Here is a 14,926-nt window from a genome sequence, read left to right on the forward strand (position 1 = left end):
CCCCCGGCCCCGCCCCGCACCCGGTCCCGCATCCAGCCCCACACCCTGAGTCCCCCGGCTCGTCCCTGCACCCTAAGTCCCCCTTTCCCCTGGCCCACGCTTCACCCCAACCCGCACCCCGAGTTCCCTACCCTCTGGCCCGCGCCCCGCCCCACACACCCCCAAGCTCCCCGGCTCCGCCCGCCCCCTTGAACTCGGGGCGGAGACGCTCCGGCCCCAGGCAGGTGCGCTCGGGCTGGGAGGCGCCCGGCTGGGCTGCGGGCGGTGTAGGGTGGAGCTAGGCCCGGGGCGGGGGCCGGAGAGGGTCCACGCAGAGCCTACGGCCCAGAACCCAGAGAACCAGCGCTCCTGGAACCTTGGGTCTCGGCTGAGTCCCTGCCAAAATCCCGGCTGCCCCCTCACCAGCCGCTGCCCTGGGTCATGTTAACCTCTCAGGGACTTTTCCCTTTGACCTGCGCACTGGGAATAACTGGATCCTAGGTGGGACTGTGGGGTCCCCTGAGTTGAGATGTACGACGTGCTCACCCCCAGCTGCTCAGTCCCTCAGTCACTTACAATCCTGTACTTTTAGGTTGAAACTCACCCTCAGAGAAATGCCCTGACTTTAAAAGTATCAGTTTCCATTCTAAGAAGTGGTCCTGGACGCAGTTACCCCAGCCGGCCTCGCTGGGCCCTGCAGAGACAAAACGTGGAGACAAGGCTGTGCTCGGTACGGTCAGACAGGTGCCCAGGGCTTCGGGAGTGCAGCGTCCCGGTGGAGTCTTCACCGGCTGGGCTGGCCCCGGGGGTTGGGGTCAGAAAGTCCCCAGGGACCGATCCTGGCTTGGTCCCCAGCCGGGAAATGGGAAGGAAATGAGTCTCAGAACAGTTCAGGCAAGAGAGGGGTGCGCTGGCACTTCTCAGGGTCCCTGAGTCTGAGGCGGAACTTAAGGGGCTCATTTTAGACAAAAGGAAAATGAGCCGCAGAGAGGCGGTGTGACCTGCGGTAGGGCCGCTCAGCTTTTTCAAAAGCCAGCTCTCCTGATCCCGTACCCTGGGTCTTTTTGAAGGCATCTCCAACTTCAAGCACATAATGGAAAACCCTTAGCCCAAACTGCACCGCATCCAGTTTCTCCAAGAAGTAACCTCTCCTGTAAGCAGGACAGCACCCTCTTCCCCAGCTGCTCCTAGAGCTCCTCGCTCCTCACAGGCCTTCTTCCTTCCCACGCCTCTCCTCCTCTCCAGGCAGCCACCCCTCCATCACCCGGAAGCAGCCTTGCGACAATGGTGCCATCTGTCTGGCACCCTCCACTCCTCTGGCTGCCCTAGAGGCTTCTGCTCAACCTAGCTGTGCACTCCGGTAACTTCCAGTTTAGCAAGGTGCTTGCCAGACCTGAGCGTCCACTTCAATTACATCTTTTCTCTTTCCTTTCTCATCCACACTTGTGTCTCATTCAACATTATATTGATTAAAATTATTTCATAACAAAGGAAGATATTCTTGTAAAATGTTTAATGGGAAAAGTTACAAAACTGTACCCATAAGTGTGATTTCGATTTTTACAAATTCTAGAAATGCACAAAAGTACATCGGGCCGGGCGTTGGTGGCGCACACCTGTAATCCCAGCACTTGGGAGGCTGAGGCAGGAAGACTGTTGCAAGTTGGACACCAGCCTGGGCTACAGAGTGAGTTCAAGGCCAGCCTGAACTGCATAGTGAGACCCTGTCTCAAAAAGACAAAAAAAAAAAGTTCATCAGTTTTAGGTAGTAATTAGTTCTGAGTGGTAGGATCACAAGTGGTTTTTGCCTTTAGATTTTTAATTTCCAAAACCTTCCAAACATACATTTACAACCAAGAAAAATATAATCTTGAGAAATTAAAATGAGACATATATAAATATAATAAATGGTTTTCTCTTAAGCAGATTTGAAACAGCAGTCTTCATGCTAAGATAGATTTTGCCCATACATCTTATAAAACTTGTTATCATCTTTCCTTTTTCATCTAGGCTAAAGTGGCCGTCACAGCTGCTGTCACACTTATAATGACCACTCCACAGTGATGGAGCCCAAATTCTGATTCCTCTCACTGACGTCACTGCATGGGCATCCTGTTGGCACCTCGTACCCAAAACCCTCAAAGCTGAGCCCCTGATCTGCTGAGACCCATTCATGCGTTATCCCATCACCCACTCACCAGAGCCAGAAACCCAGGGGGTCCATGTCCGTTCAGACATCTTCAGAATTCCTTTGGTCAGGATGCTTTAGCTAAGGTTACTTCCCAAGTATTACTCTAGTCTGTTTGCTTCTCTCTATCTACACAGTGCCCTGGTTCCCACCAGCGCTGCCTCTCACTAGACTGGGTCCCAGCTCCTGCCTCTGGCCCCCCAGCCCTGGAAGAGCTGACCACTGCGCTTCTGTGCCTTCTCCCCACCTCTATCCACAGCCTGCTGTGCTTTTCATGGAACCTTTACTATCTAGATGATCTTGTGCACTTTGTTCCCTGGCCCGTGTCTCTCCTGCAGTGTAATACAAGCTCTGTGAGTCAGGAACTTCCCTGTCTCGATCACTGTCGCGTTCCCATCATCTAGATTAGCACCTAGCACATGATAGGTGCTCAAGAGATGTTTGTTCAGTGAGTGAACGCTCTAGATCGTGACTGTTCACTAGAAATATGATGTGAGCCATAAACATGAGCCATGTGCATATTTAAATTTTCCAGTAGCCACATTCAAAAGTGAGAACAGGTGAATTAACTTAGAAACATTTGATTTTGTGCAATATATCAAAGAGCATCTTTTCAACAAGTCATCAGTAGGAAATATATTGGGAGGTGCTTTACGTTCTTTCTTCAAACTCCTGTGTGTATTTGGCACAACCCGTCTCAGTTCAGACAGCCGCGTTTCAGGTGCTCGGCAGCCCACTGCAGCGGCAGCTTCTGCATGAGACACCACGCTCCAGGCTTCCTCCTCCTGTCCTACAGAGCAGGCTGCAGCCCTGCTGCCGCTCTAAGAGTGCATGTGATCGTTACATCACTGATCCACTTACTTGCTTAACAGACATCCTCCTCCAGTCTCACACAAAGATGAATTCCCAACTGCCCAGAAAACCGCAGTTCAGTGCGAAAGAAGGACATGTAAATAATCACTGTACAATGCAGTTAAAAAATATGGACAAATTGCTGCAGGAAAGAAAAGCTTCAAAGAGCCAAGAAAAGCTTCAAAGAGTTGGCAAGGTTTTAGATCAGCCTTGAAGAATCAGCAGAAGGCGTGCAAGCAGAGGGGCAGGAAGTGGGGCTTTCCGGCCAATGGAGAAAGAAGGCAGAAACGTGCACAAGAGGAAGTCACTTCATGAACTGCAAGTCGTTTGCTCTGGCTGAAATACTGACGTGTCATGCAAGGATGGAATGTTGCAGGCACTGAAAACAAGATTTGATCAGGGGCTCCTTCCCAGATAACCTAAGTGCTAGAAGCCATTCAAGATTTCTAAGTGGAAGAAACTGCTGACAGGTCAGAGGGGCAACTTTAAAGCTCTGTCTTTAAAGCAGCAGCTGTGGACAATGGCTTAGAAGGAAGAGAGGCAGGAGGCATGAAAACCAATTAGGCGGCAACTACAATTGTCCTGGCAAGAGATGAGAAGACCTGAACTCAGTACCAGCGAGAGGGGAGAGGAGGAGACAGCTGTGAACAAAGATCTGGGGAAGAACCGGAGAAAATGGAGAGGAGCTCGCTCAAGATGAGCTTGGTGTTGGATGTACTGGATTTTCAGGACCCATGGGGCTCCCCAGGGAAGCTGTCCCCCAGGCATTTGGGGGGGTGGTCTGTGGCCCCAAGAGGTGCACAGGCTGCAAGTACAAGTCTTGGGGTCGTCAGCACACAGGCAGGGTTTTAAATCAAAAGCAGGGGCTGGAGAGCGCAGTCACCAGCAGCTCAGCCTGTGGACATCTGAACTCAGAGGTGGCGGCAGCCAACGTGCTGGCGCTGGGAGCTGCTCCCTTGGGGCCACCAGCAGCCGGGGGCCTGGCGAAGCTGGGAGGTATTAGGATACACGTACTGGAGTTCTGCGGCTTTTGTTTTCCATGATTTCTCAATACTGAAAATAGGAGTGGGCAGAATACATGCCGTTGGGAAGAATGTTTCTTAGGAACATTTCATGGTTTGGAGAGAAGAGCAGGAGGAGGAGGAGGAGGAGGAAGGAACACTGTGGTTTCTGCAGCACTACTTTAAGAAGTAATTCCGTCAGCATTTTCTCCTCTAAACCTCACAACAGTTCTCTGAGGAATATAGAGCCATTAATGGATGAAGAACCTGGAGCCCAAAGAAGTTCACTGATTGGCTCAGGGTCAGAGGACTAAGAAGAGAAAGGCCAAACTCAAATCCATGACTCCTGGCTTTAGGTCACTAGACTCAGGAGACCATAGCTGTCCAACAGCAAAGCGCTGCAAATGGCACCTTAGCCATGATGGGTGGGGGCCCTGGGTGTGTAGTGGTTAAAAAAAAGAAAACAGTGGACAACAAACCCAAGATATGCCATTTGCCTCATTGCTCAGGAGGTCTGGTATCCTGCTCAATTGTTAAATTTGAGGGAGGGTCATGGGTGACTTTTTAAAAAGGCGTTCAGACAATGAGGTTTTATCCAGTGTCAGTCTTACAAGCCATGAAGGGGATACTGTAGTTGTAAGCAAGCATCAGCTTTGACTCCAAGTTTCCATAAAGCAAAAGCAGAAGCACAGAGAGCTATTCACTGCCCTCGCCAGTTTTTGTAGCATCAGTTCCATAACTGACTACCAAGCCATCATATCGAAGGCCTCCTCATCCGGCCTGTTCCTGCTGCACAGCGGAAGTGAAAGCAGAACTCTGAGGAGGTCGGTCATTGGACACAGCATTGCTGGGTGGGGACCAAAGTAACACAGATGAATTCTTCTGCAAAGTGAAGTGAAAGCCCATCCCTCATCCCATAGCCCCCAGACCCAGAACCTCCTCCCTCTTCCCCTCTTCATGTACTTTGCTTTCCCACTTCTTGTCCTTCCAATAAAAGCTGTGTTGGTGTTCTTATGCAAGGCCACACACTCACCATCTGTCTCCCTTGTGCTCCAGCCTCAGGAAGGCAGAGATCTTGCCTGACTCGCTTGCGGTCTCCCCAGTACCCAGCTCAGAGCCCTGCACACAGTAGGATGCTCCATAAATATCTGAGTGAATACAAGGAGTAGGAAGAGGATAAGAGAGTGGTGTGCAAGAAGCAGACTGATCTGTAAGTAGCAGAACAGATGAGCTGAGAGAGACCAGGGCCGGGTCAGCAGGATCCTTTCTGGGGGCGGGAGCAGGATAGAGCCAACTCCCACCCCTCAAAAAACTGCTGAAAGAATCTGTTGGCACAGCATGTCCCTGACTCTTCTCAGTAAGCGCAAGTGGGCTGCAATTATTAACATGGAGTTTATGGGGCAGGTAGCAGTGCTGTGTGTCCAGTTACTAACATAGTACCAGGCTAGTATGATGCTCAGTTAATGTTGAAGGCAGGGGCAAAGGAGAGAGGGAGGAAAGGAGGAGAAGAGAAAAGAAAGAGGGAGATAGAAGGAAGCAAAGAATAATGAGAAAATAGAGTGAAGGAAGGTAAAGTTGACATATAAAATGTTTTCAAAGGTCCTGCACAGTTGTCAAAGAAGGTCTCCAGTTTTGTCCTGGGTTTCCTAGCAACCAAAGCAAGAAGGAAAACAGAATGGGTTCTAACATTCATTGTGTCCTTAAGATAAAAAACAGAGCAGTTGCTCAGAAAAACTCTCCTCTGGCTCCTCTTAAAGGGAACACTGTGTCACTGAGCCTTCCCTTGCAACATTCCTCCAGTAAATATAGAATCCGGCTCTCAGCAGTTGTTGCCGTGGGGCATCCTTAGTGCAGGGGACTGGCTGTCTGCCAGGTGCCACTGGGGACTCTCAAGTGGTCAGCAAAAAGGAGATGAGAACTCTGAAAATTTTGTCTTGGGTCAGTGGTAGATTTTATAGTATCTGGGGATGGAGATGGAAGATACCTTCCTGGCACCCACTCTGTCACTGTAGTCCAAGCCCAGCGCGGACATCACCCATCACAGAGCTCTTTCCTGCTGAGACAGGACCTCCTACTCCTTCCCCATGGGGCACATGATAGGTTCTGTCTCTTGTGCAAGCTCCAAAATGTCTGCCAGCTCTGCTCAGAGGGGACCGATGACTGTCCTTCCTGGGGCCCAGCTACCCCACCGTGAGGAAGCTCCTGCAGCTACGTGGAGAGCCCGCCTGGAGAAGAGCCAAGGCCCTGGCTGAAGGCCACAGGGAAGGTCCCAGCGAGTGGTCAACATGGAGAGCACTGGAACCTTCCAACCATCCCAGGACTAATATCACCTGATGCAGAAAAAAACTTCCTCATCTGAAGAGTCATGAGAAACGATACGCTGGGTGCTTTAAGCCACTGTATTTTGGGGGTAGTTTTGTAACAGCAGAAAACTGAAGAATAGAAAGTGATACAAACAGAGAAAACCTAAATCCAAGGTGCCAAAATTCTTCCCAAGGGAGCCAAGGGGAAGCTCCAAGGTCAGAGTAAATAGCATAAAGAGTAAAAGGGGCTTTCGCATGGCTGCTCTCAAGCAACACTGACAGCAGAAAACCCTTTGCCTTAAACATGCAGGAGCTGGAGGCAAAGGCTTTGCATTCTGGATTCATCAGGAATCTGTCTCTGAAGAAAGTGGGTGAGTGTTGGAAGGAGGACATAGAGCCCAGAAATGGAGCAGACCCCAGTGCGCAACACAAAGGAGCTCTGCCCTTATAATAATGACCCCTGAACTACTGGGGTGGGGAGTCTCTAACCCACCTGCTCACTTCGTATCTGGTTTCAATCTTTTGATAGACCCCACCTATGTACATAAAGCCCTCCATGACTCTGTCAGCCAGGCCGGTGCCTAACAGCAACCATCACATCTGCAGAGGGACTCGTGAAAGCTATTCATCTTCATTACCATAGTCCCTTACTCGTAAACAGAAGCAGGAAGCCAAGCATTGCCAAATGCATCAGGAAAACTGGCAGCATGAAAGAGAAGGTCTAAACTGAACCAATAGAAAAACGAATCTTGAAGGAAACATAATGTAGAATGAAAGAAGTACTTCATAAGAATTGTAATTGCTATCCTCAGAAAATTCAAGATTTTGCAGATGAGAACCAGGAAGAGGTGGCTATGAACAAAAGAACAAAAAACAGAAAAATTTCTGGAAGTTAAAGGCAGGGTTGCTATACAAATCCTTCAGTAAATGGGCTGAATAGTAAATTTGACCCAGCTGAAGGCCAAGCGGTTGATCTAGGATGAAAAATGCTCAGAATGTAGAGGAAGAAAAACTAAGAGGGAGAAAATATAAAGGAGCAGGAATGCAAGACCTAGAGCTCCTGTCTAATTAGGAAAAACAAAGAAAATAATCCAAGAAGTAACAAAACAATATTTAAGAAAATACATGAATCTTTAAGACTGAAAGGGTCCACTGCACAAAGTTAAAGAAAAAAGACTAAATTTCTCTCACCAGGATTTTCAGTTCCTCTTACCCTGATCTTCTTGTTACAATCTGCCTCCCCTGCTATGCTTCCAGCTCCAACAGGGGGTGGATTTTTGTCTGATTTGTTCATTAATGAAGCCCAGCACTTTAAAGAGCCTGACACTGAGCAGGGATCAGTAAAGATTTATTGAATTGAATTAAAATCTAGATATATCCTGGCACAATTTCATTTCATAACTCCAAGTGTAAGTAGGAAATTCTGAAGTATTTGGAATTTCCTGTAAAGGAACAGGAAACAGAACTGCCATCAAACATTACCAACATTGGATCCCGAAAAGCAATAACATGTTCATAGTTAGCAAGGAACAGATCTTGGACCTAGAAGTTTAAACCCTGCAAAGCTACTAGTTGTTTGTGAAGCTAGGAATAGGGCATTTTCAGACATGCCAGAACTCAGGATATTTACTAGCCGTGCTCCCTCAATGACAAAATTATTCCAATATATTCTCTAGCAAAAATAAAAAGAGGTCCAATTACCAAGGCAACATCGCATACCAAAAGCTGAAAACTCCAGCAAGGAATGAAGAGTCATCATCGTAGTTTGATGCTGGAAGGATTTTCTTAGCCCAGCAGAATTTAAATGACATGAGAATCTGCATTTATTAATGTTTTCCGGCTCCAGTCACTCTAATTCCGGAGTCCATCCCTGCCCATTGAGTTGATGGCTTCTTTTCTCATAGTCGTTCACCTTTTCCTGGATTACTGAACTGCAGAATGTCATGAAGTGGTTAAAGTGATGTTGGAAAGAGGCTTGTTTACAAAGTAAGAATTTAATTGTAAAACCGATGAAGAAAAGAAAAGCAAAGTGACAAAGATGAAGTCATGGTAAGTGCTTCTGAGAGGAGAAGTGGGCAGGATCGGACTCTGGGACAATTCCAGCAAGGACTGATCGCATCACCAACCAATTCATTAGTATATACTTTGGAGGGTTGATGACTTCTGCTACTTTGTGTGAACTTTAACCCTGGGGCCTTGAATACTCAGACACTGAGAATGTGATGCACAGGAACATGGATGAGCACACTCGCTATTCCTTGCTCACGGCTCAATGCTTCCTTCCTCCTAGTTGACTCTAAAGTAGGCAAAAATGGCCCAAAGGCAGAGGTGGAAAGGAGAAGCAGAAAAGGAGAGAGCAGATGTATAAAGGTGACACTCGCTGCAGAAAGGCAATCCAGGGTGAGGATGAAAGGAGCTATACATTTTAAGCCAGCCTCGCGGTACTGGAGAACCAACTGAATCTCTACCCAAACAGTCCAATTTAAAATTCCTTCATCCAGTAGACATTTCTTTATTGAGTGAATATAACGTGCTGCCTCCTGCACTAGGCACTGTGGTTATAAAAGAGGAAATGGTGACTAAGTTACCAACCCACTCACATCTGTAGGAAAGGCAGACATGTGGACAAATGATCACAATCGCAGTCCTGCTTTAAAAGTACAAGAGTACAAGAATGAATAAGGTTCAGTGTGTGCAGGGAAGAGTACGGGAGGAAACAACTTTCATTGCCCAGTGCTAAGCTTTCTGCTGAGCGGTCCAAAACAAATGACAGATTAACAAGCAGGAAAGCATGCACCTTTGTTTAACCTGGGTTTTCCGTGACACGGAAGCCTTCAGAAATGAAAACTCAAAGAAGCATGGAAATCTGTCCGTTTTCATGCTACATTTGATGAAAGCATAGATAGACATGGGAAAACAGGATCGAACAAAGAGAGTATGTCTAATGTAATCAACTGGCAGGCACAAGACTGGTTTGTTGAGATTCCTTTTGACATCACTGGGCCATCGAAGATAAGGGTATTTCTCTCCTCCAGGTCTAGGGAGCAGGTGAGGGAAAGATCGGAATAGCTTTTCTGCTTCTGCTGTTTTCTCAAATGCCAGGTGGCGTATCTTAGAGACAGCATGTCTTGAACCTCCAAGGAAGTAGGCAAATAAGGAGGACCCCCGAAAGGCCAAGGTAGAGGGGACCTTCAAATATGTGGAATGGCACCAAAGGGAAAATCTAGGAACTGCCAGCTAGCCGCCCACCTGGGAAGGGGGCTAGGGAAAATGTCAAGCGGGGGAGGAATGCGCTCAGTTTGGTCACTTTAGGAGGGGTTCGGAGAATGAGGTGAGCAGGAACGAAGCAGACAGCAAAGAGATGAGAAGACACAGTCATCGAAGCAAAAATGAAGGGCTGCGGAGCTGGGGCAGCTACTATGAGAGTACAAAAGAAAGGCTCACTAGGAAGTAGAATCCACAGAGTCTGGTGATTAATTGAATGTGAGGAGCATAGGCCACAGACGTTCTGGGTAACAGCAGCCTGGGAGAAGGAAGGGAAGGAAACAAAGGGGACCAAGATACGCCAAGATATTTGGAAACCTCTGATGCTTTTCCTCTGAGACCTGGAGACAATCTCCTCTTTCCTCTTGCTTGTTGTTGCCCAAATAAAATCAAAGTTTTATAAACCTGCAAAGAAAGGAGAAAAACCAAACGGGCATGGTGGTGCATGCCTCTAATCCCAGCATTTGAAGGCTGAGGCAGGAGAATTGCTGCAAGTTCTAGGCTAGCCTGAGTTAAAGACAAGCCTGAATTACACAGTGAGATCCTGTGTCAAAAAAAAGAAAGGAGAAAAAAGTTACTGGTAAGTGGTTGTAGGATAAATATTTATTACATGCTTAACATTACATTCAGTGTTTGTCTTGAGCCTCAAACAGCACTACAAGGTTTTGTTCTGATTATGAACATGCAGAATTATAAGTAACAGAAAGTGTAATTCACATTGGTTTAAGCTAGTTAAACATTTGAAGATGGCATGTCAAAAATCCTGGAGAAAAATAAGGGTTATTTTCTTCTTTTTGAGACAGGGTCTTGCTGTGTAGTTTAGGCTGACCTTGAACTCATTATGTAACCCAGGCTGGCCTTAGGCTCTCAGCAATCCTCCTGCCTCAGCCTCTGGAGGGCTGAGATTACAAGCATGCACATCACACCAGCAAGGGTTCTTTTTTAGCTGCAGGAACTCAAGGCTGCCCCTAAGGACTCAGCCTCCCAATGTCTTCCTAAGCCTATCCTCAGCAGATGGATTTTCACTTATACTTGCTAATGCAAGGCTCTTTCCTCTCTGAGTTTTTATCTTTAACTTCCCCCAAAGTCTGCCTCCCATGTACTTCCATCTCATTGGCCAGAACTGATCACACACTCAGTTTAATACTACTCATGAGCAGGGCCCTGTCTCAGGCTGTCCTTGGACTGGTCACGGCTTTTCTCTGGAGCCAGGCTCAGGTCCTTCTTCCTTATGTGTGTGTTACCCATATAAAATCAGGCTCTAGAAAGATTTCTGATTCTCGCGAGTCTGAAGAGTCTCTCTTTTCTGTTATCCAAGTAACTAAACAACAACATTATTGTATCAGTTTGGCAGATGACGGAGCGGAGGCTTGGCAAGGTGTGAGTCCAGCCCGAGCTTACTTTGCTAAGTGCTGAGCTGCCCAGAACAGCACCAGGCTCAGTGACTTTCTACCACAACGTATGGCTCTGTGGTCAGTGGTGCCATTTCCCGGGACAGGAATATAATCCCGTGACTCCCCTTATTTCTAAGCACGATTGCTTGATGTGCGCCACACAATTCTTTACTGTTCTGATACAGTTGGCTCTTGAGGCCTCAGGCTAAAATTAGACAGCCCGCTATTCTTCCCACTTCACTGCCAGGATTTCACCAGGAGGGTTTTAAGGAAGCAGCAATTTACCGTAAAAGGAATTGAAGGAGTTTCACGGGGAGGAAGTGTGGCCAGTTTAGTTTGCCATGTCTGTGGGACAGCAGTAGGAGGCTCCTAGTAGGTATTTGCAGATCCAAAACAAGTCTTACCACAAGAACGGCCAGGGCTGGAGAGGTAGATTGGGGGATCTCCAGCACTGGCTTGTGGGAATACTTGAGACCACACAGGAAGTGGCCTGAGGATGGGAAGTAGTGAGCCAAGGGTGAGCTATGGGCAAGGCCAGTGCCCCAGAGTGGCGGCACAAGAGGAGCTTGTGATGTAGGGAGCTAAAAAGATGTGTGGAAAATCACAAAAATATCAAAAACCCAGGCATGGAGAGTTTCAAGGAGCAAATGGTCAACCATGGTGCCCAAGGTGGCCAAATTGCATGATGGGAAAAAACCCCCCAGGCTTGACAGTTTGGGGACAGCCAGTCAGGGACACCATGGTGGGAGTGGTGGGCAGAGCCAAACTGTGGTACTTGATGGATGTGAACAGATGCACAGGGGATGAAGAGACTGACGGGAAGAAAGATGCACTCGCAGAGGCTGAGCAGGGTTGACGACTTTTTATTCCAAGAAGGAAGAAGTTATATACTTGTCAGTATCAGGAAGAGGAGCCTGTAGAAATGGAGACATTAAAGCCACCAGAGGCCAAGCGTGGTAGCATGTGCCTGTAATCCCAGTATTCAGGAGGCTGAGGCAAGAGGATCACTGTGAGTTCAAGGCCAGCCTGGGTTACACAGTGAGTTTAAGGCTAGCCAGAACTATATAGTGAGACCCTGTCTCAAAAAATAAGATAATAAAATAAAATCACCAGAAAGAAAATATCTTGCAGTTTTGCAAGACAGCAAGAGGATGAACTCCAGAGCAAGGGTAGACAAAATAGCCTTGAAAAGAAAGGGCATTTGTGAAGCTTGCAGGAAAGGGATAAGCAGAGCTACTTAGCTTGGTTGATCTAGCTTCTGTTGGCTGGGAAAGAAGCAGAGATTGGCAAAGTTAAGTGAAATGTATTCCCATCATCATCTATATTTACTTCCCTGTAACCCGAGAGACAGCACATTCTAGTGATGCAGACCCTGAAATCGAGCCTGCTGCCTTGGGTTTCATTTCTGGCCATGACATGCTTCTTCGTAGAAGGTCGTATTTATATCACTGCAGCAGAACTGTAGCAACTGTGCTCAGTCTGTGTGGCTTATTCAAAAGATTCAGAGCATGTGGGACAGATAATTCCAGCTCTCCCACGTCCTCAGAGCCTTAATATGATTTTTACTTGCACAACAGATTTGGTAATGTGATGTAAATTGAACTAACTGTACTTATCTATCTTATATCTGATGACATCAAAATAGTGTGTAGGACAGCTAACAATAAAAGTACTGCTGGGCAATTAAAATAGATTGAAAAGGGAATGATTATAACCATGACACAAATTTGAACAAAAGCAATTGCAGAAATGTAAATTAGAAAAAACGAGGGATTGTGTGTTAAATAATCAAAAGGAAAGTCCAATTAGTAAACCCATATAGAGTGGACCTTAGGAAAATAGTAATACAGAAACTACCAGTTAGTATTTAAATTGGCTCACTTCTTTGAGTAATTGCTAACACTTTTGAACATTTACTCTATACTTCGGATGTGTATAATTCCAATTTGTACATGACCTTCCGAGGTAGACCATGTTACTATTACCATCCCTGGCTTCCAAATAAGGAAACTGGGCCGGGTAAAGGTTAAGTAACTTGGCCAAGGTCATGCAGCAAGTAAGTGGCCCAGTTGCAATTCAAAACCAGGTAGACAACCAACTTCAAAGCCCTTTCTCTGAGCTAATCTTCTGTAGTCTCAAAGTGGTCTTTGGACCCCTCAAAATTCTTGATTTCAGGGCCCCTTTGTTTTAACGATTGAGATTTTTCATGCTAAAAATGCTCAACAGATTAGGAATTTATGAAAAACCCAGAGCTAACATCATACTCAGGAATGAAAGACTAAAAACTTTTCACTTAAAATCAGGAACAGAAGATGTGAGAGTAATCTGGTGGCAACATCCATGGTCCCATTCTCACTAGGGTTGATTTTACGGGTCTGGGTGGCCGGGGGTAGAGGAGAGGTCCCCTTTCTCCCTCTGTTCGCTGTGCATCCGTCCTGCAGCTGCACCCTCTGAGGGCAAGGAGGATCTTCCTGGATAGGTGAGGACCTTTTTCCAGTCAAGGATGAGTACTGTGCTCCCTGACAGAGTCTCCAAACAGCTGTAAGGTTAGTGTTATGGTTTGTGTCTGGGTGTCCCCCCAAAGCCTCATGTGGTCATGGAGCAGGCTTTTAGAGTTGATTGATTAAGGGTGTGAGAGCTGCACCCGCCCTGGGGTGGATAGTTTGCATACGTAAGGAAGAGGAAGAGGCTGCTTGAGGCCATTCCTCCCTTGTGTGTGTTGTTGATTCAGCTGTGTTCTGCCACCATGAGCTGTAGCTCTCTGCCATGTGACACCCTGCCTTGTAATCTGCCAAGTATGGACTGAAACCTCCACAAACTGTAAGTGAAATAAACTTTTCCTTCCTTAATTTTGGGCGTCAGGTATTTTGTCCCAGCAACGAGAGAAAAGTAACCAAGACAGTTAGGAACGTGACTCAGGGAGATGCCTACTGTCATCATTCTTTTAAACACTGTGCTAGAACTCCTGGCCAGAGCAATTAGAAAAACAGAAAGGGAAGACGGGAGAGGGGAGGGAGGAAGGGAGGGAGGACAGCAGGATCCTCTGCTTCTGCATTCCACCTACTGCAGTAGCATGAGTCAGCAACATTCAGCTGAGTAAATGAGAAAGAAGAGGGTGAATGATGTCTGAATGCTGCCATGGAAATAATTTAGACCTCACAGAGCATGTGAAGGGCCTCTGTAAAGCCCAGTGCCCTGAGCATATTTGGAAAATTTCTGCACTGTATAGCCAGGGGCAGCTTCACAGGCACAGGACAAGTGTGGCCTCCCCAGGCCCTGTGCTCTGAGAAGCCCCACATTTGGGTTTAATGCTCTGAAGTTGCCATCTTGAAATTCTTAATAACTTTATCTTTGAGTGTATGTTTTACAAATGAAGTCTAGTGGGACAGTGAGGCATGTACCACCCCACACCTGCATTCTCCTCTTCCCAGGGACAAGCTGGGGTTCCCCTGTAGCTGGCCTCTGTGCCTTGGGCCTCCCCCAGCCCCTGCCATAACTGTCACCCTCCTTCCCTTGTGGGGACCGTGGGGGTAGGCATAAGAAGGATTGGAGCTGGGCACATGCGCCCCTATGGTAACTCAAGGGAAGGCATGGTGGCAGCGAACCTCAGCCCACAATGCAGTGCCACGGCAGTGCATTCTCTCCTGCACTTGCAACCTGGCCCATGGGTAGCAGTGCCCTTGGGTTCACCCAGACACAGTGGCTTGAGCAGCCAACATACGGGTAGAGCAGTCCATGGCTCAACTTTCCTGTCCCCACTCAGGACAATGATCAGATGGCTAGAAGGAGGGTTTGCTCGATGCTGGTGAGTACTGGGAACCCCTCAGGGGACTGAGGCTCTCAGGGACCTGTGAGGTCTGTCTGGAGCCTGCCAAATCCCTCTGCCCAAAGGAACCTGACATAAATAGCAAAGAAAGGGGGCTGGGGATTTAGCTCAGCAGCAAA

The 14,926-nt window shown here is 47.5% G+C and overlaps 1 long non-coding RNA gene across 1 annotated transcript in view; it reads left to right on the plus strand.

The window, feature by feature from the left end:
* The first annotated feature begins 13,762 nt into the window (after positions 1-13,762).
* LOC106148139 overlaps positions 13,763-14,926 on the plus strand; it is an 8,356-nt gene continuing 7,192 nt past the window's right edge. The window contains exon 1 of the long non-coding RNA XR_001233307.1: positions 13,763-13,801. This is a non-coding gene — a long non-coding RNA (uncharacterized LOC106148139). The remainder of the gene's footprint in view (positions 13,802-14,926) is intronic.

This window comes from Chinchilla lanigera, unplaced genomic scaffold (genome assembly GCF_000276665.1).
Source record: "Chinchilla lanigera isolate Chin_1 unplaced genomic scaffold, ChiLan1.0 scaffold00015, whole genome shotgun sequence".
In the NCBI taxonomy this organism is placed as follows: Eukaryota; Metazoa; Chordata; class Mammalia; order Rodentia; family Chinchillidae; genus Chinchilla; species Chinchilla lanigera.